The following is a 19,862-nucleotide window of genomic DNA, read 5'->3' on the forward strand; positions in this document are numbered from 1 at the left end:
ATACCTCACTAACACTGAGACCACTCATACCTCACTAACACTCGCGCCACTCATACCTCACTAACACTTGCAACACTCTTACCTCAATAACACTGAGACCACTCATACCTCACTAACACTCGCTCCACTCATACCTCACTAACACTGAGACCACTCATACCTCACTAACACTCGCTCCACTCAGACCTCACTAACACCTGCACCACTCATACCTCACTAACACTGAGACCACTCATACCTCACTAACACTCGCGCCACTCATACCTCACTAACACTGAGACCACTCATACCTCACTAACACTTGCGCCACTCAGACCTCACTAACACCTGCACCACTCATACCTCACTAACACTGAGACCACTCATACCTCACTAACACTCGCGCCACTCATACCTCACTAAGACTGAGACCACTCATACCTCACTAACACTAGCGCTACTCATACCTCACTAACACCTCCACCACTCATACCTCACTAACACTCGCGCCACTCATACCTCACTAACACTCGCGCCACTCATACCTCACTAACACTGAGACCACTCATACCTCACTAACACCTCCACCACTCATACCTCACTAACACTCGCGCCACTCATACCTCACTAACACTCGCGCCACTCATACCTCACTAACACTGAGACCACTCATACCTCACTAACACTCGCGCCACTCATACCTCACTAACACTTGCAACACTCTTACCTCACTAACACTGAGACCACTCATACCTCACTAACACTCGCTCCACTCATACCTCACTAACACTGAGACCACTCATACCTCACTAACACTCGCTCCACTCAGACCTCACTAACACCTGCACCACTCATACCTCACTAATACTCGCGCCACTCATACGTCACTCACACCTGCACCACTCATACCTCACTAACACCTGCACCACTCATACCTCACTAACACTCAGACCACTCAGACCTCACTAACACCTGCAGCACTCAGACCTCACTAACACTCGCGCCACTCATACCTCACTCACACCTGCACCACTCATACCTCACTAACACCTGCACCACTCATACCTCACTCACACCTGCACCACTCATACCTCACTAACACCTGCACCACTCATACCTCACTAACACATACACCACTCTTACCTCACTAACACCTGCACTGCTCATACCTCACTAACACTCGCGCCACTCATACCTCACTAACACTCGCGCCACTCATACCTCACTAACACCTGCACCGCTCATACCTCACTAACACATACACCACTCTTACCTCCCTAACACCTGCACTGCTCATACCTCACTAACACTCGCGCCACTCATACCTCACTAACACCCGCACCACTCATACCTCACTAACACCTGCACCACTCATACCTCACTAACACTAGCACCACTCATACCTCACTAACACTGAGACCACTCATACCTCACAAACACCTGCACCACTCAGACCTCACTAACACATACACCACTCTTACCTCACTAACACTCGTGCCACTCATACCTCACTAACACCCGCACCACTCATACCTCACTAACACCCGCACCACTCATACCTCACTAACACCTGCACCACTCAGACCTCACTAACACCTGCACCACTCAGACCTCACTAACACATACACCACTCTTACCTCACTAACACTCGCGCCACTCATACCTCACTAACACCCGCACCACTCATACCTCACTAACACCCGCACCACTCATACCTCACTAACACCTGCACCACTCAGACCTCACTAACACATACACCACTCTTACCTCACTAACACTCGCGCCACTCATACCTCACTAACACCTGCACCACTCATACCTCACTAACACCTGCACCACTCAGACCTCACTAACACCTGCACCACTCAGACCTCACTAACACATACACCACTCTTACCTCACTAACACTCGCGCCACTCATACCTCACTAACACCCGCACCACTCATACCTCACTAACACCTGCACCACTCAGACCTCACTAACACATACACCACTCTTACCTCACTAACTCTCGCGCCACTCATACCTCACTAACACCCGCACCACTCATACCTCACTAACACCTGCACCACTCATACCTCACTAACACCTGCACACTCAGACCTCACTAACACCTGCACCACTCAGACCTCACTAACACATACACCACTCTTACCTCACTAACACTCGCGCCACTCATACCTCACTAACACTGAGACCACTCATACCTCACTAACACCTCCACCACTCATACCTCACTAACACTCGCGCCACTCATACCTCACTAACACTCGCACCACTCATACCTCACTAACACCTCCAGCACTCATACCTCACTAACACTCGCGCCACTCATACCTCACTAACACTTGCGCCACTCATACCTCACTAACATTGAGACCACTCATACCTCACTAACACTCGCTCCACTCATACCTCACTAACACTCGCGCCACTCATACCTCACTAACACTGAGACCACTCATACCTCACTAACACTCGCGCCACTCATACCTCACTAACACTTGCAACACTCTTACCTCACTAACACTGAGACCACTCATACCTCACTAACACTGAGACCACTCATACCTCACTAACACTGAGACCACGCATACCTCACTAACACTCGCTCCACTCAGACCTCACTAACACTCGCGCCACTCATACCTCACTAACACTTGCAACACTCTTACCTCACTAACACTGAGACCACTCATACCTCACTAACACTCGCGCCACTCATACCTCACTAACACTGAGACCACTCATACCTCACTAACACTCGCTCCACTCATACCTCACTAACACTGAGACCACTCATACCTCACTAACACTCGCTCCACTCAGACCTCACTAACACCTGCACCACTCATACCTCACTAACACTGAGACCACTCATACCTCACTAACACTCGCGCCACTCATACCTCACTAACACTGAGACCACTCATACCTCACTAACACCTCCACCACTCATACCTCACTAACACTCGCGCCACTCATACCTCACTAGCACTCGCGCCACTCATACCTCACTAACACTGAGACCACTCATACCTCACTAACACTCGCGCCACTCATACCTCACTAACACTTGCAACACTCTTACCTCACTAACACTGAGACCACTCATACCTCACTAACACTCGCTCCACTCATACCTCACTAACACTGAGACCACTCATACCTCACTAACACTCGCTCCACTCAGACCTCACTAACACCTGCACCACTCATACCTCACTAATACCTGCACCACTCTTACCTCACTAACACCTGCACCACTCATACGTCACTTACACCTGCACCACTCATACCTCACTAACACTGAGACCACTCATACCTCACTAACACTCGTGCCACTCATACCTCACTAACACTCGCGCCACTCATAACTCACTAACACCTGCACCACTCATACCTCACTAACACTCAGACTACTCAGACCTCACTAACACTCACAACACTCTTACCTCACTAACACCTGCACCACTCATACCTCACTAACACTCGCGCCACTCCTACCTCACTAACACCTGCACCACTCATACCTCACTAACACCTGCACCACTCATACGTCACTTACACCTGCACCACTCATACCTCACTAACACCTGCACCACTCATATCTCACTTACACTCGAACCACTCATACCTCACTGACACCTGCACCACTCATACCTCACTAACACCTGCACCACTCATACCTCACTAACACCTGCACCACTCATATCTCACTTACACTCGCACCACTCATACCTCACTAACACCTGCACCACTCATACCTCACTAACACTAGCACCACTCATAACTCACTAACACCTGCACCACTCATACCTCACTGACACTTGCACCACTCATACCTCACTATCACCTGCACCACTCATACCTCACTAACACCCGCACCACTCAGACACTCACTAACACTCGCACCACTCATACCTCACTAACACCTACACCACTCATACCTCACTAACACCTGCACCACTCATACCTCACTAACACCTGCACCACTCTTACCTCACTAACACCTGCACCACTCATACCTCACAAACACCTGCACCACTCATACGTCACTAACACCTGCACCACTCATACCTCACTATCACCTGCACCACTCATACCTCACTAACACCCGCACCACTCAGACACTCACTAACACTCGCACCACTCATACCTCACTAACACCTACACCACTCATACCTCACTAACGCTTGCGCCAATCAGACCTCACTATCACATACACCACTTATACCTCACTTACACCTGCACCACTCATACCTCACTAACACTCGCGCCACTCATACCTCACTAACACCCGCACCACTCATACCTCACTAACACCTGCACCACTCAGACCTCACTAACACATACACCACTCTTACCTCACTAACACCTGCACCACTCATACCTCACTAACACTTGCACCACTCATACCTCACTAACACCCGCACCACTCATACCTCACTAACACCTGCAACACTCATACCTCACAAACACCTGCACCACTCAGACCTCACTAGCACATACACCACTCTTACCTCACTAACACCTGCACCGCTCATACCTCACTAACAACTGCACCACTCATACCTCACTAACACTCGCACCACTCAGACCTCACTGACACGTGCAACACTTGTACCTCACTAACACCTGCACCACTCATACCTCACTAACACTCACGCCAATCAGACCTCACTATCATATACACCACTCTTACCTCACTAACACCTGCACCACTCATACCTCAGACACTCTCACCACTTTTACCTCACTTACACCTGCACCACTCATACCTCACTAACACTCGTGCCACTCATACCTCACTAACACCCGCACCACTCTTACCTCACTAACACCTGCACCACTCATACCTCACTAACACCTGCACCACTCAGACCTCACTAACACATACACCACTCTTACCTCACTAACACCTGCACCGCTCAGACACTCACTAACACTCGCACCACTCACACCTCACTAACACCTGCACCACTCATACCTCACTAACACCTGCACCACTCATACCTCACTAACACCTGCACCACTCATACCTCACTAACACCCGCACCACTCAGACACTCACTAACACTCGCACCACTCATACCTCACTAACACCTACACCACTCATACCTCACTAACGCTCGCGCCAATCAGACCTCACTATCACTTACACCACTTATACCTCACTTACACCTGCACCACTCATACCTCACTAACACTCGCGCCACTTATACCTCACTAACACCTGCACCACTCAGACCTCACTAACACATACACCACTCTTACCTCACTAACACCTGCACCACTCAGACCTCACTAACACTCGCACCACTCAGACCTCACTGGCACGTGCAACTCTCGTGCCTCATAACACCTGCACCACTCAGACCTCCCTGACACATTCACCATTCATACCGCACTGACACTCGCACGACTCAGACCTCACTGACGTGCAACACTCCTACCACACTGAAACTCGCACCACTCGGACCTCACTATCACCTGCACTACTCATGCCTCACTGACACTCGCAACACTCATACCTCGCTAACACTTTCACCACTCATACTACACTAACACCTGCACCACTCATACCTCACTAACACCTGCATCACTCAGACCTCACTAACACTAGCAGCACTCATACCTTACTAACACTCGCACCACTCATACCTCACTAACACTCTCACCACTTAAACCTCACTTATACCCACACCACTCATACCTCACTGACACTCTCACCACTTAAACCTCACTTACACCCGCACCACTCATACCTCACTGTCACTCTCACCACTAATACCTCACTATCACCTGCACGACTCATACCTCACTAACACTCTCACCACTTATACCTCACTTACACCTGCACCACTCAGACCTCACTGACAATCTCACTACTCATACCTCACTAACACTCACACCGCTCATGCCTCACTAACACTCGCACCACTTATACCTCACTAACACTCGCAACACTCATACCTCACTAACACCTGCACCACGCATACCTCACTAACACTCGCACCACTCATACCTCACTAACACCTGCAACACTCTTACCACACTAACACTCGCACCATTCATACCTCACTAACACTCGAAACACTCATACCTCACTAACACCTGCACCAATCATACCACACTATAAAACTTGCAACCCTCATACCTCACTGATACTTGCACTACTCATACTTCACTAACACTCGCACCACTCATGCCTTACTAACACTTGCACCACTCATAGCTCACTAATACTCACACCGCTCATGCCTCAATAACACTCGCACCACTCATACCTCACTAACACCTGTACCACTCATACCTCACTAACACTAGCACCACTCATACCTCACTAACACCTGCACCACTCATACCTCACTAACACCTGCACCACTCATACCTCACTAACACCTGCACCACTCATACCTCACTAACACTTGCACCACTCATACCTCACTAACACCTGCACCACTCATACCTCACTGACACTCGCACCACTCATACCTCACTAACACTCCCGCCACTCATACCTCACTGACACTCGCACCACTCAGACCTCATTAACACCTGCACCACTCAGACCTCACTAACACCTGCACCACTCATACCTCACAGACACTCGCACCACTCATACCTCACAGGCACCCGCACCACTCATACCTCACTAACACTCCCGCCACTCATACCTCACAGAGACTCGCACCACTCATACCTCACAGACACCCGCACCACTCATACCTCACTAACACCTAGGTGCAGAGTTTACAGCCTCGAAGGGTGAAGAGAACAGAATCTGCTCACCTAGAGCGGAAGCGGCCGGCGAGGCTTCCAGGCGCTAGGGGCCCCATGGCCTCTTGGGGCCCCGGGACGGCTCACGATCATCTCCTGTACAAACAGGGAGAAAAAGAGGAGTGCCTGGGTGAGTGTCCAACAATGAAAGACGCTCACTTAGACTCGGTGAAAGAACATGGAGACATCACCCCTCCCCTCCCATCTAATCCTCCTTAGAAACGCTAGACCCACCTACAAAAAACACATTTTCTCTGAAAAGGGTTCCTTCTTCCGCATACAACTCTCCCGGGCAAAAAACTGTCCCAGAGAATTATGCAACATTGTTAGAAACCAAACATCCACCCCCCCTAAACCTTCTTGCATCCACCAACAAATACGCTGAAAGTGCTAGCTTTTTTAACGAAAAATTTTCCAAAATTGATAAATCCTTCTTGATTACACAGGCCCCCCCAACCTCCCAATGTCCCCCAGATGCAACCCTAATTCCACTCTCCCTGATACCCCCACCCCTCACACCGTCCCTTCTCCTCCTCTCACCCACCCTACCTCAAGCTAGCCCCACTGACCCTCTGCTTAAAAAGAATGCCTCTTGGCATAATTTCAATCCTGTATCTGAACTTGAAGTCTTTAACATCATATCCAAACTTAAACCAGCGTCTCATACAAAAGACCCACTGCCATCCCCCCTCGTCCATGAAGTAAAGCACATCACCGCCCCTTACTGGACCAATATCATCAATTCCTCACTCTCCACGGGGTGCGTCCACGTTTCCCTCCAGCTTGGCCAGATAACACCCTTTCCTAAAAACCCCAAAGCCGACTCTAATGACCGTAATAACCTCCGCCCCATGCATGTAAAGCGCTCTGATACCTACGGGTCAAGCTAGCGCCATATAAAACTTTTAAGATAAAATAAATAAATTAATGGAGAGCTAACGCTCAATACCCATATAAAAAACTCGGCAAAGGGAGCACCTCTCACACTCCGGCATCTTAAAAAAAATCAAAACATTTATTCCCGCTGAAGATTTCAAATTGATTGTCCAATCTTTAGTCTTCTTGAAAATTGACTACGAGTGTGAGTGTGGCTGAATGGTTAGAGCGGCAGACTGTGATGCAGAGGTCTGACCAGGGTTCAATTCCCGCCTCGGCGGGTCTCGGGCTCAATTTCCTCGGACCTGATAATTCTCGCCTCGGTGCCTATTCTAATCATGGGTCCCACTCTGCAACTCTGGGCAATAGCTTGCTTAATCTCCACAACGGCCCTCACAACGCTAAGGATGCCTGGCCTCCACCTTGGGGGTGCCCAGGAGTGGGCATTTCACAGGAAAGCCAGGAGGGGTTCCACAGCGGTATTCGTACAAGCGCCGAGATGCCTACGGGTAGTTGTGCGCTATACAAGTGCGTAATCATTTCATTTCAAATGCCTTAATCGCCGGAATGCCCAAAATTCACCTTAACCCCCCCTTAAATCCGCCTTCAACTTAGCGGCTAGGCTCACAACGGACTGCAAACGCTTCGATCACATATCACCTGCCCTCAAGGCCCTAAATTGGCTTCCTATTGAAGGACGTTTATTCTATAAAATCTCCTGCATTACGCACAACACCCTCTAAAAGACCCCACCTTTCCTCTCAAATAAACTCAACAAAGCAGGTTGCTCCCCCAGCTGAGAAGCACCCACTCTTTTCTCCTTATCCCCGCGCTATTAAGAAGAAAAGTCCTCAAAGTCCTACTCCTTCTCTGGAAAGGCCCCAACATCTGGAATGAGCTGCCTAAAAACCTACAAGAAACCCCTCCGACCTCCACTTCAAACAAGACCTTAAAACACACATGTTCAGCAAATACTGGGGGTCTTAAGTCCTTATGTACTACACTTACTGCCCCCTCCCTCGCCCCAATGTTTCTCTCCCACACACACCGCACCCCCCTCCTTCCTCCCCATCATATATGGCGGCGCAATAAATACAAATAAATAAACATTGACGGGGCAGAATGTGTCGCGCGCAGCGAAGCAAAGGGGGGGCCCCCGGAACTGGAGCAGCTGACCCCCCCCCCATCACACGGGACCGGCGGGTGCAGGAGGAGCCCCCCCCCCCATGGACCGCAGCCTCATGGGGGGGCTCAGGGCCCCCCCTGACCGAGCCCCCCCCTCAAGCACGGGCCTGTGGCATCCACTGAACCCCCAGATACGGGTCCGCCCCCCCCCCCCCACAAGAGTATGACGCATAGAAACACCCCCCCGCTCTCCAGGGGTGCGCCCCCCCACCCAAAAACACAGCAATAGACTCAGACTAAAGGCTGCAGCCCCCCCCCCCCCCCTCCACACCTCGGACCATCGCGGTGACGGAGCCACTGAGGCCCCCCCTCAAAGCATCTATGACGATAGCGCCGGAAACACCCCACAGCGTGACTCGCAGATCCACCCCCCCCCCCCCACCCGATGCACGCGCACCAGGCGCACCCCCACAACACGGACCGGCAGAGAGGAGACTCTGCCCCCCCCCCCCCCCCCCCGCGGAGCATCGCCCCCCCCAGAGACGGCTGTCAACGGAGGCGGGGGGGGGCGGATACCGAGACCCCAAAAGACAGACCCAGACACGCAGCAGAGCCCCCCCCCCCATCCCCACAATTCACAGGCTGTTAATACCCCCCCTGCCCCCCCCAGCACACCGACCCGCACAAACCCGCATCCTCCGCTCTCCCGAGGTCTGAACCGGGAGGACTGGAGGCCCCGCCCCCACAGCTCCACCCCCCCCCCCCCACGGGGGCAGCGGGGGGGGCGAAGAGGAGAGTAGAGGGGCCTGATCTGCGGAGGGATCTACACCCCCCCGCACCCCCCCCCACACGAGCAGGGCCTTAGAAGCCCCCCCACCACTGGCAGGATCCTAGAGCCCCCCCCCCAGAGCTGCAACACCAGGTCTGCAGGGGTTTCAACCCCCCACACCTGAGGGTCCCAGAGCCCCCCACACCTGAGGGTCCTAGAGCCCCCCACACCTGAGGGTCCCAGAGCCCCCACACCTGAGGGTCCTAGAGCCCCCACACCTGAGGGTCCTAGAGCCCCCCACACCTGAGGGTCCCAGAGCCCCCACACCTGAGGGTCCTAGAGCCCCCACACCTGAGGGTCCTAGAGCCCCCCACACCTGAGGGTCCCAGAGCCCCCACACCTGAGGGCCCTAGAGCCCCCCACACCTGAGGGTCCCAGAGCCCCCACACCTGAGGGTCCTAGAGCCCCCACACCTGAGGGTCCCAGAGCCCCCACACCTAAGGGTCCTAGAGCCCCCCACACCTGAGGGTCCTAGAGCCCCCACACCTGCAGGGTCCTAGACCCCCACACCTGAGGGTCCTAGAGCCCCCCCACACCTGAGGGTCCTAGAGCCCCCCACACCTGAGGGCCCTGGAGCCCCCACACCTGAGGGTCCCAGAGCCCCCCACACCTGAGGGTCCCAGAGCCCCCACACCTGAGGGTCCTAAAGCCCCCACACCGGAGGGTCCTAGAGCCCCCACACCTGAGGGTCCTAGAGCCCCCACACCTGAGGGTCCCAGAGCCCCCACACCTGAGGGTCCTAGAGCCCCCCACACCTGAGGGTTCTAGAGCCCCCACACCTGCAGGGTCCTAGACCCCCACACCTGAGGGTCCTAAAGCCCCCACACCTGAGGGTCCTAGAGCCCCCACACCTGAGGGTCCTAGAGCCCCCCACACCTGAGGGTTCTAGAGCCCCCACACCTGCAGGGTCCTAGAGCCCCCACACCTGAGGGTCCTAGAGCCCCCACACCTGAGGGTCCTAGAGCCCCCACACCTGAGGGTCCTAGAGCCCCCACACCTGAGGGTCCTAGAGCCCCCACACCTGAGGGTCCTAGAGCCCCCACACCTGAGGGTCCTAGAGCCCCCACACCTGAGGGTCCTGGAGCCCCCACACCTGAGGGTACTAGAGCCCCCCACACCTGAGGGTCCTAGAGCCCCCACACCTGAGGGTCCTAGAGCCTCACACCTGCAGGGTCCTGGAGCCCCCACACCTGAGGGTCCCAGAGCCCCCACACCTGAGGGTCCTAGAGCCCCCACACCTGAGGGTCCTAGAGCCCCCCACACCTGAGGGTCCCAGAGCCCCCACACCTGAGGGTCCTAGAGCCCCCACACCTGAGGGTCCTAGAGCCCCCCACACCTGAGGGTCCCAGAGCCCCCACACCTGAGGGCCCTAGAGCCCCCCACACCTGAGGGTCCCAGAGCCCCCACACCTGAGGGTCCTAGAGCCCCCACACCTGAGGGTCCCAGAGCCCCCACACCTGAGGGTCCTAGAGCCCCCCACACCTGAGGGTCCTAGAGCCCCCACACCTGCAGGGTCCTAGACCCCCACACCTGAGGGTCCTAGAGCCCCCCCACACCTGAGGGTCCTAGAGCCCCCCACACCTGAGGGCCCTGGAGCCCCCACACCTGAGGGTCCCAGAGCCCCCCACACCTGAGGGTCCCAGAGCCCCCACACCTGAGGGTCCTAAAGCCCCCACACCGGAGGGTCCTAGAGCCCCCACACCTGAGGGTCCTAGAGCCCCCACACCTGAGGGTCCCAGAGCCCCCACACCTGAGGGTCCTAGAGCCCCCCACACCTGAGGGTTCTAGAGCCCCCACACCTGCAGGGTCCTAGACCCCCACACCTGAGGGTCCTAAAGCCCCCACACCTGAGGGTCCTAGAGCCCCCACACCTGAGGGTCCTAGAGCCCCCCACACCTGAGGGTTCTAGAGCCCCCACACCTGCAGGGTCCTAGAGCCCCCACACCTGAGGGTCCTAGAGCCCCCACACCTGAGGGTCCTAGAGCCCCCACACCTGAGGGTCCTAGAGCCCCCACACCTGAGGGTCCTAGAGCCCCCACACCTGAGGGTCCTAGAGCCCCCACACCTGAGGGTCCTAGAGCCCCCACACCTGAGGGTCCTGGAGCCCCCACACCTGAGGGTACTAGAGCCCCCCACACCTGAGGGTCCTAGAGCCCCCACACCTGAGGGTCCTAGAGCCCCCACACCTGAGGGTCCTAGAGCCCCCACACCGGAGGGTCCTAGAGCCCCCCCACACCTGAGGGTGCTAGAGCCCCCACAGCTGAGGGTCCTAGAGCCCCCACACCTGAGGGCCCAAGAGCCCCCACACCTGAGGGTCCTAGAGCCCCCACACCCGAGGGCCCTAGAGCCCCCACACCTGAGGGTCCTAGAGCCCCCACACCTGAGGGCCCAAGAGCCCCCACACCCGAGGGCCCTAGAGCCCCCACACCTGAGGGCCCTGGAGCCCCCACACCTGAGGGTCCTAGAGGCCCCCCACCTGAGAGTCCTAGAGCCCCCCCACCTGAGGGTCCTAGAGCCCCCACACCTGAGGGTCCTAGAGCCCCCACACCTGAGGGTCCTAGAGCCCCCCCACCTGAGGGTCCTAGAGCCTCACACCTGAGGGTCCTAGAGCCCCCACACCTGAGGGTCCTAGAGCCTCACACCTGCAGGGTCCTGGAGCCCCCACACCTGAGGGTCCTAGAGCCCCCACACCTGAGGGTCCAAGAGCCCCCACACCTGAGGGTCCAAGAGCCCCCACACCTGAGGGTCCTAGAGCCCCCACACCTGAGGGTCCTAGAGCCCCCACACCTGAGGGCCCTGGAGCCCCCACACCTGAGGGTCCTAGAGCCCCCACACCTGAGGGCCCTAGAGCCCCCACACCTGAGGGTCCTAGAGCCCCCACACCTGAGGGTCCTAGAGCCCCCACACCTGAGGATCCTGGAGCCCCCCCCCCACACCTGAGGGTCCTAGGGCCCCCACACCTGAGGGTCCTGGAGCCCCCCCCACACCTGAGGGTCCTAGAGCCCCCATACCTGAGGGTCCTAGAGCCCCCACACCTGAGGGTCCTAGAGCCCCCACACCTGAGGGTCCCAGAGCCCCCACACCTGAGGGTCCTAGAGCCCCCCACACCTGAGGGTTCTAGAGCCCCCACACCTGCAGGGTCCTAGACCCCCACACCTGAGGGTCCTAAAGCCCCCACACCTGAGGGTCCTAGAGCCCCCACACCTGAGGGTCCTAGAGCCCCCACACCTGAGGGTCCTAGAGCCCCCACACCTGAGGGTCCTAGAGCCCCCACACCTGAGGGCCCAAGAGCCCCCACACCTGAGGGTCCTAGAGCCCCCACACCTGAGGGCCCTAGAGCCCCCACACCTGAGGGTCCTAGAGCCCCCACACCTGAGGGTCCTAGAGCCCCCACACCTGAGGGTCCTAGAGCCCCCACACCTGAGGGTCCTAGAGCCCCCACACCTGAGGGTCCTAGAGCCCCCACACCTGAGGGTCCTGGAGCCCCCACACCTGAGGGTACTAGAGCCCCCCACACCTGAGGGTCCTAGAGCCCCCACACCTGAGGGTCCTAGAGCCCCCACACCTGAGGGTCCTAGAGCCCCCACACCGGAGGGTCCTAGAGCCCCCCCACACCTGAGGGTGCTAGAGCCCCCACACCTGAGGGTCCTAGAGCCCCCACACCTGAGGGCCCAAGAGCCCCCACACCTGAGGGTCCTAGAGCCCCCACACCCGAGGGCCCTAGAGCCCCCACACCTGAGGGTCCTAGAGCCCCCACACCTGAGGGCCCAAGAGCCCCCACACCTGAGGGTCCTAGAGCCCCCACACCCGAGGGCCCTAGAGCCCCCACACCTGAGGGCCCTGGAGCCCCCACACCTGAGGGTCCTAGAGCCCCCCCACCTGAGAGTCCTAGAGCCCCCCCACCTGAGGGTCCTAGAGCCCCCACACCTGAGGGTCCTAGAGCCCCCACACCTGAGGGTCCTAGAGCCCCCCCACCTGAGGGTCCTAGAGCCTCACACCTGAGGGTCCTAGAGCCCCCACACCTGAGGGTCCTAGAGCCTCACACCTGCAGGGTCCTGGAGCCCCCACACCTGAGGGTCCTAGAGCCCCCACACCTGAGGGTCCAAGAGCCCCCACACCTGAGGGTCCAAGAGCCCCCACACCTGAGGGTCCTAGAGCCCCCACACCTGAGGGTCCTAGAGCCCCCACACCTGAGGGCCCTGGAGCCCCCACACCTGAGGGTCCTAGAGCCCCCACACCTGAGGGCCCTGGAGCCCCCACACCTGAGGGTCCTAGAGCCCCCACACCTGAGGTTCCAAGAGCCCCCACACCTGAGGGTCCAAGAGCCCCCACACCTGAGGGTCCTAGAGCCCCCACACCTGAGGGTCCTAGAGCCCCCACACCTGAGGATCCTGGAGCCCCCCCCCCACACCTGAGGGTCCTAGGGCCCCCACACCTGAGGGTCCTGGAGCCCCCCCCACACCTGAGGGTCCTAGAGCCCCCATACCTGAGGGTCCTAGAGCCCCCACACCTGAGGGTCCTAGAGCCCCCACACCTGCAGGGTCCCAGAGCCCCCACACCTGAGGGTCCCAGAGCCCCCCACACCAGAGGGTCCTAGAGCCCCCACACCTGAGGGTCCTAGAGCCCCCACACCTGAGGGTCCTAGAGCCCCCACACCTGAGGGTCCTGGAGCCCCCACACCTGAGGGTCCTAAAGCCCCCACACCTGAGGGTCCTAGAGCCCCCACACCTGAGGGTCCTAGAGCCCCCACACCTGAGGGTCCTAGAGCCCCCTCACCTGAGGGTCCTAGAGCCCCCACACCTGAGGGTCCTAGATCCCCCACACCTGAGGGTCCTAGAGCCCCCACACCTGAGGGTCCTAGAGCCCCCACACCTGAGGGTCCTGGAGCCCCCACACCTGAGGGTCCCGGAGCCCCCACACCTGAGGGTCCTAGAGCCCCCCACATCTGAGGGTCCTAGAGCCCCCCACACCTGAGGGTCCTGGAGCCCCCCACACCTGCAGGGTCCAAGAGCCCCCACACCTGAGGGTCCTAGAGCCCCCACACCTGAGGGTCCTAGCGCCCCCCACATCTGAGGGTCCTAGAGCCCCCAACACCTGAGGGTCCTGGAGCCCCCCACACCTGCAGGGTCCAAGAGCCCCCACACCTGAGGGTCCTAGAGCCCCCCCACCTGAGGGTCCTAGAGCCCCCACACCTGAGGGTACCACAGCCCCCACACCTGAGGGTCCTAGAGCCCCCACACCTGCAGGGTCCCAGAGCCCCCCACACCTGAGGGTCCTAGAGCCCCCCACACCTGCAGGGTCCTAGAGCCCCCTCACACCTGAGGGCTCTTGTTAGACCTGGCACCTTGGCGTGAGTTTCCCTTTCACTTTTTGCTGATGTGCCTCAGATGTTTTTGCTGGTGTCCGCCGCTCAGGGCACTGCGCCACGGCCAACCCGTGCCGCAGTGCAAGTGCTCCCTATGAAAAATATAACTGTGATTGGTATACCTGATTGGTTCATTGGATTTAGTCCCCATTAAAGTGCACCCGGAGTGCCAGGGCTTGTGAATGCCAATACTGCTAGTGGGCCTGCAGCGCTGGTTGCGCCACCCACAGAAGCAGCCTTTTAAAATGTGTCTAGGGTCTGCCATTGCATAACCTTTGTGCAGTCTGGTACTGTCATGCTGGCTGGGCAAGTGCACACACTTGCCAGCCCCTAAACCTTCCCTTAACTTCATGTGAGTCACCCCTATGGTAGGCCTGAGGGCCGGGTGCATTGTAAGTATAAGGTAGGACATGCTCTGATGTGTGTGGCATGTCCTAATAGTGAATTACAGCCAAATTCGTTTTTCACTATTGTAAGGCTACCTGTCCGCTTTAGGCCAGATGGGCTGCTGGAATTATTACACTCTATAATCCCAGCAGGCTCAGGGAACATGGTAGAAATTAATGTTTAGTATGCCTGAACTCAGAATAATAAAATACTTATTTTAGTAAAGTTTATTTTAATATCCTGTGTTTGCAAATGCTACCTTTAGAAAGTTATTTACAACAAGGGGTGGTGAGGGACAGAGTCACTGAATTAAGCAGAATACTCTCACCCAGTCAAGAGATCAGGGCTAGATCCAACACCGTTTTTTAGCTCACTGCACCATCTCAGTTTCAGAACCTGGCTGTATGCAAATTAGTCTGTTCCTGTCCCAGTGCATGATGGGAACAGGGCAAACCAAACTGCAAAAGCCAATTCTTACACTGGGAAGGAAACAAGCTTCCGGGGACCGGTTTCTGGCATTTCAGCCGTCTTCGGCCCGGCTTGCTTGAATCCTGATGGCGCAATGAGCAAGGGACTCATGTCTGAGTATACCCTTCCACGCTTAGGGTGGACAAAAATATTTACAACAAGGGGTGGTGAGGGACAGAGTCTCTGAATTAAGCAGAATACTCTCACCCTGTCAAGAGATCAGGGCTAGATCCAACACCGTTTTTTAGCTCACTGCACCATCCCAGTTTCAGAACCTGGCTGTATGCAAATTAGTCTGTTCCTGTCCCAGTGCATGATGGGAACAGGGCAAACCAAACTACAAAATCCAATTCTTACACTGGGAAGGAAACAAGCTTCCGGGGACCGGTTTCTGGCATTACAGCCGTCTTCGGCCCGGCTTGCTTGAATCCTGATGGTGCAATGAGCAAGGGACTCATGTCTGAGTATACCCTTCCACGCTTAGGGTGGACAAAAATATTTACAACAAGGGGTGGTGAGGGACAGAGTCTCTGAATTAAGCAGAATACTCTCACCCTGTCAAGAGATCAGGGCTAGATCCAACACCGTTTTTTAGCTCACTGCACCATCCCAGTTTCAGAACCTGGCTGTATGCAAATTAGTCTGTTCCTGTCCCAGTGCATGATGGGAACAGGGCAAACCAAACTACAAAAGCCAATTCTTACACTGGGAAGGAAACAAGCTTCCGGGGACCGGTTTCTGGCATTACAGCCGTCTTCGGCCCGGCTTGCTTGAATCCTGATGGTGCAATGAGCAAGGGACTCATGTCTGAGTATACCCTTCCACGCTTAGGGTGGACAAAAATATTTACAACAAGGGGTGGTGAGGGACAGAGTCTCTGAATTAAGCAGAATACTCTCACCCTGTCAAGAGATCAGGGCTAGATCCAACACCGTTTTTTAGCTCACTGCACCATCCCAGTTTCAGAACCTGGCTGTATGCAAATTAGTCTGTTCCTGTCCCAGTGCATGATGGGAACAGGGCAAACCAAACTACAAAAGCCAATTCTTACACTGGGAAGGAAACAAGCTTCCGGGGACCGGTTTCTGGCATTACAGCCGTCTTCGGCCCGGCTTGCTTGAATCCTGATGGTGCAATGAGCAAGGGACTCATGTCTGAGTATACCCTTCCACGCTTAGGGTGGACAAAAATATTTACAACAAGGGGTGGTGAGGGACAGAGTCTCTGAATTAAGCAGAATACTCTCACCCTGTCAAGAGATCAGGGCTAGATCCAACACCGTTTTTTAGCTCACTGCACCATCCCAGTTTCAGAACCTGGCTGTATGCAAATTAGTCTGTTCCTGTCCCATTGCATGATGGGAACAGGGCAAACCAAACTACAAAAGCCAATTCTTACACTGGGAAGGAAACAAGCTTCCGGGGACCGGTTTCTGGCATTACAGCCGTCTTCGGCCCGGCTTGCTTGAATCCTGATGGTGCAATGAGCAAGGGACTCATGTCTGAGTATACCCTTCCACGCTTAGGGTGGACAAAAATATTTACAACAAGGGGTGGTGAGGGACAGAGTCTCTGAATTAAGCAGAATACTCTCACCCTGTCAAGAGATCAGGGCTAGATCCAACACCGTTTTTTAGCTCACTGCACCATCCCAGTTTCAGAACCTGGCTGTATGCAAATTAGTCTGTTCCTGTCCCAGTGCATGATGGGAACAGGGCAAACCAAACTACAAAAGCCAATTATTACACTGGGAAGGAAACAAGCTTCCAGGGACCGGTTTCTGGCATTACAGCCGTCTTCGGCCCGGCTTGCTTGAATCCTGATGGTGCAATGAGCAAGGGACTCATGTCTGAGTATACCCTTCCACGCTTAGGGTGGACAAAAATATTTACAACAAGGGGTGGTGAGGGACAGAGTCACTGAATTAAGCAGAATACTCTCACCCTGTCAAGAGATCAGGGCTAGATCCAACACCGTTTTTTAGCTCACTGCACCATCCCAGTTTCAGAACCTGGCTGAATGCAAATTAGTCTGTTCCTGTCCCAGTGCATGATGGGAACAGGGCAAACCAAACTACAAAAGCCAATTCTTACACTGGGAAGGAAACAAGCTTCCGGGGACCGGTTTCTGGCATTACAGCCGTCTTCGGCCCGGCTTGCTTGAATCCTGATGGTGCAATGAGCAAGGGACTCATGTCTGAGTATACCCTTCCACGCTTAGGGTGGACAAAAATATTTACAACAAGGGGTGGTGAGGGACAGAGTCTCTGAATTAGGCAGAATACTCTCACCCTGTCAAGAGATCAGGGCTAGATCCAACACCGTTTTTTAGCTCACTGCACCATCCCAGTTTCAGAACCTGGCTGTATGCAAATTAGTCTGTTCCTGTCCCAGTGCATGATGGGAACAGGGCAAACCAAACTACAAAAGCCAATTCTTACACTGGGAAGGAAACAAGCTTCCGGGGACCGGTTTCTGGCATTACAGCCGTCTTCGGCCCGGCTTGCTTGAATCCTGATGGTGCAATGAGCAAGGGACTCATGTCTGAGTATAAAAAACGGTGTTGGATCTAGCCCTGATCTCTTGACTGGGTGAGAGTACTCTGCTTAATTCAGAGACTCTGTCCATCACCACCTGAGGTTCCGCGACGATTTGAACCCGTGTTTTCAACATTGTCGTAAACTCATAATTTTGGTACCGTTGAACCGCAAATGATCCATTTAGTATATCCTGGGGTTTTCGCTACGTTACGAGTAAGAGCACTCCTGTTATAAACACATTTCCGATACAGCGAGGGCATCCATTTTAGATCATGGCATCCATGTGAAGTAGTGTGGCTCACTGGTTAGAGGCGGCAGACCCGAGAGCAGAGGACGGCCCGGGACCAGGGTTCGATTCCCGGCGCGGCAGGTTTCTGGACCAGGGTCAGCGGACTCGATAATTCTCTCGCCTCGGTGCCCACTCTGATCAGCGTTCACACTCGGCAACTCTGGGCATTAGCTTGCCTCATCTTCACTAACGGCCCCACCAGACCGCCGGGGATGCCTGGTCTCACCCTGGAGATACCCATTAAGGGACCATCTCTCAGGGAAGCCAGGAAGGGTTTCGCAGCGGTCGAAGCGCCTTGGGACCCTACGGGTAAGTAGTGCGCTATATAAATGCCTATACATTACATTACATTACATCTTGTCTTCTTGCCCTCACATAGCCAATGAACACACAGTGACCTCTGATTACTTGATTTTAGTTAATGACACGTAGGCTTTAGCCGGCGATTCACCTTGCTAGTGACACGTGCACCTTGGGTCAGTAACGCTGTGGCCGCATGATTCGGCAAATAACTGCCTCCCCAGCCTGAGGCCAGTCCTGCTATACTGGTTTCCGTGTTCGTTGGCCTGATCATGATAAAGCGACCGAAGCTGGTAGCCTTGCCCATTTACGACCCACAAACATCTCTTATCCTACTTTGCTATCTTCTGCACCTGGCTCGGCTCTTCTCCTTCTGGGCCTTTATTAGGGGGAGGTAACGAAATTTACAATGAGGCGGTCCGGCTCGTGAATGAAAAGTTGACATGGGATTGTGATGGAACAGTGGGAACCCCTCGTTCGTAATATTTTGACATCAGATACTGTGGACGATTCTTGTGTAACGCCAAATATTTATTGTTTAAGACACAAAGGTTTAGATACGTACTAGCATGTAAAGAATTTGCCCCAAGCTGAAAATATAGTATTTAAGGAGCAACTCACTTTGTACAAATTGAACAGTCTCCTAGACTCTGCCCGTGTGTAGATTCTGTGATTTCTGTGTCCCTGCAGTAATAAACCTTTGGTCTTTGACGCCACCACCGAGAAGCCCGTGTTTCTGTTTATATGTGCACCGAGACAGGTAGAACTCAGGGGTCTTCGGGTGTTGTCCCTGACACCTCTGGACGGTACCAAAAAAGTCCAGAACTCCAATTGGCGCCCAACGTGGGGCGACGTCATTTGGTTCCGGTCCAAAAGCCTGAAGAGTTCGAGAAACTTCGTGTGAAGATTCCGGAGGGAGGCG

General features: G+C 55.1%; 1 protein-coding gene across 4 annotated transcripts in view; it reads right to left on the reverse strand.

Moving 5' to 3' along the window:
* Positions 1-9,508, reverse strand: part of ST6GALNAC6 (ST6 N-acetylgalactosaminide alpha-2,6-sialyltransferase 6) — a 65,359-nt gene extending 55,851 nt beyond the window's left edge. The window contains exons 1-2 of one of the 4 annotated variants that reach the window (XM_078646672.1): positions 9,454-9,508; positions 6,776-6,859 (exon numbers count right to left, since the gene is read on the reverse strand). The gene's annotated coding sequence lies outside the window, so the exon portion shown is untranslated. Of the gene's footprint in view, positions 1-6,775; positions 6,860-9,095; positions 9,153-9,443 lie in introns of those variants that run through there. The other 3 variants (XM_078646670.1, XM_078646669.1, XM_078646671.1) reach the window with 3 other exon arrangements.
* Between the last annotated feature and the right edge of the window lie 10,354 nt (positions 9,509-19,862).

This window comes from Lissotriton helveticus, chromosome 5_2 (genome assembly GCF_964261635.1).
Source record: "Lissotriton helveticus chromosome 5_2, aLisHel1.1, whole genome shotgun sequence".
NCBI lineage: Eukaryota > Metazoa > Chordata > Amphibia > Caudata > Salamandridae > Lissotriton > Lissotriton helveticus.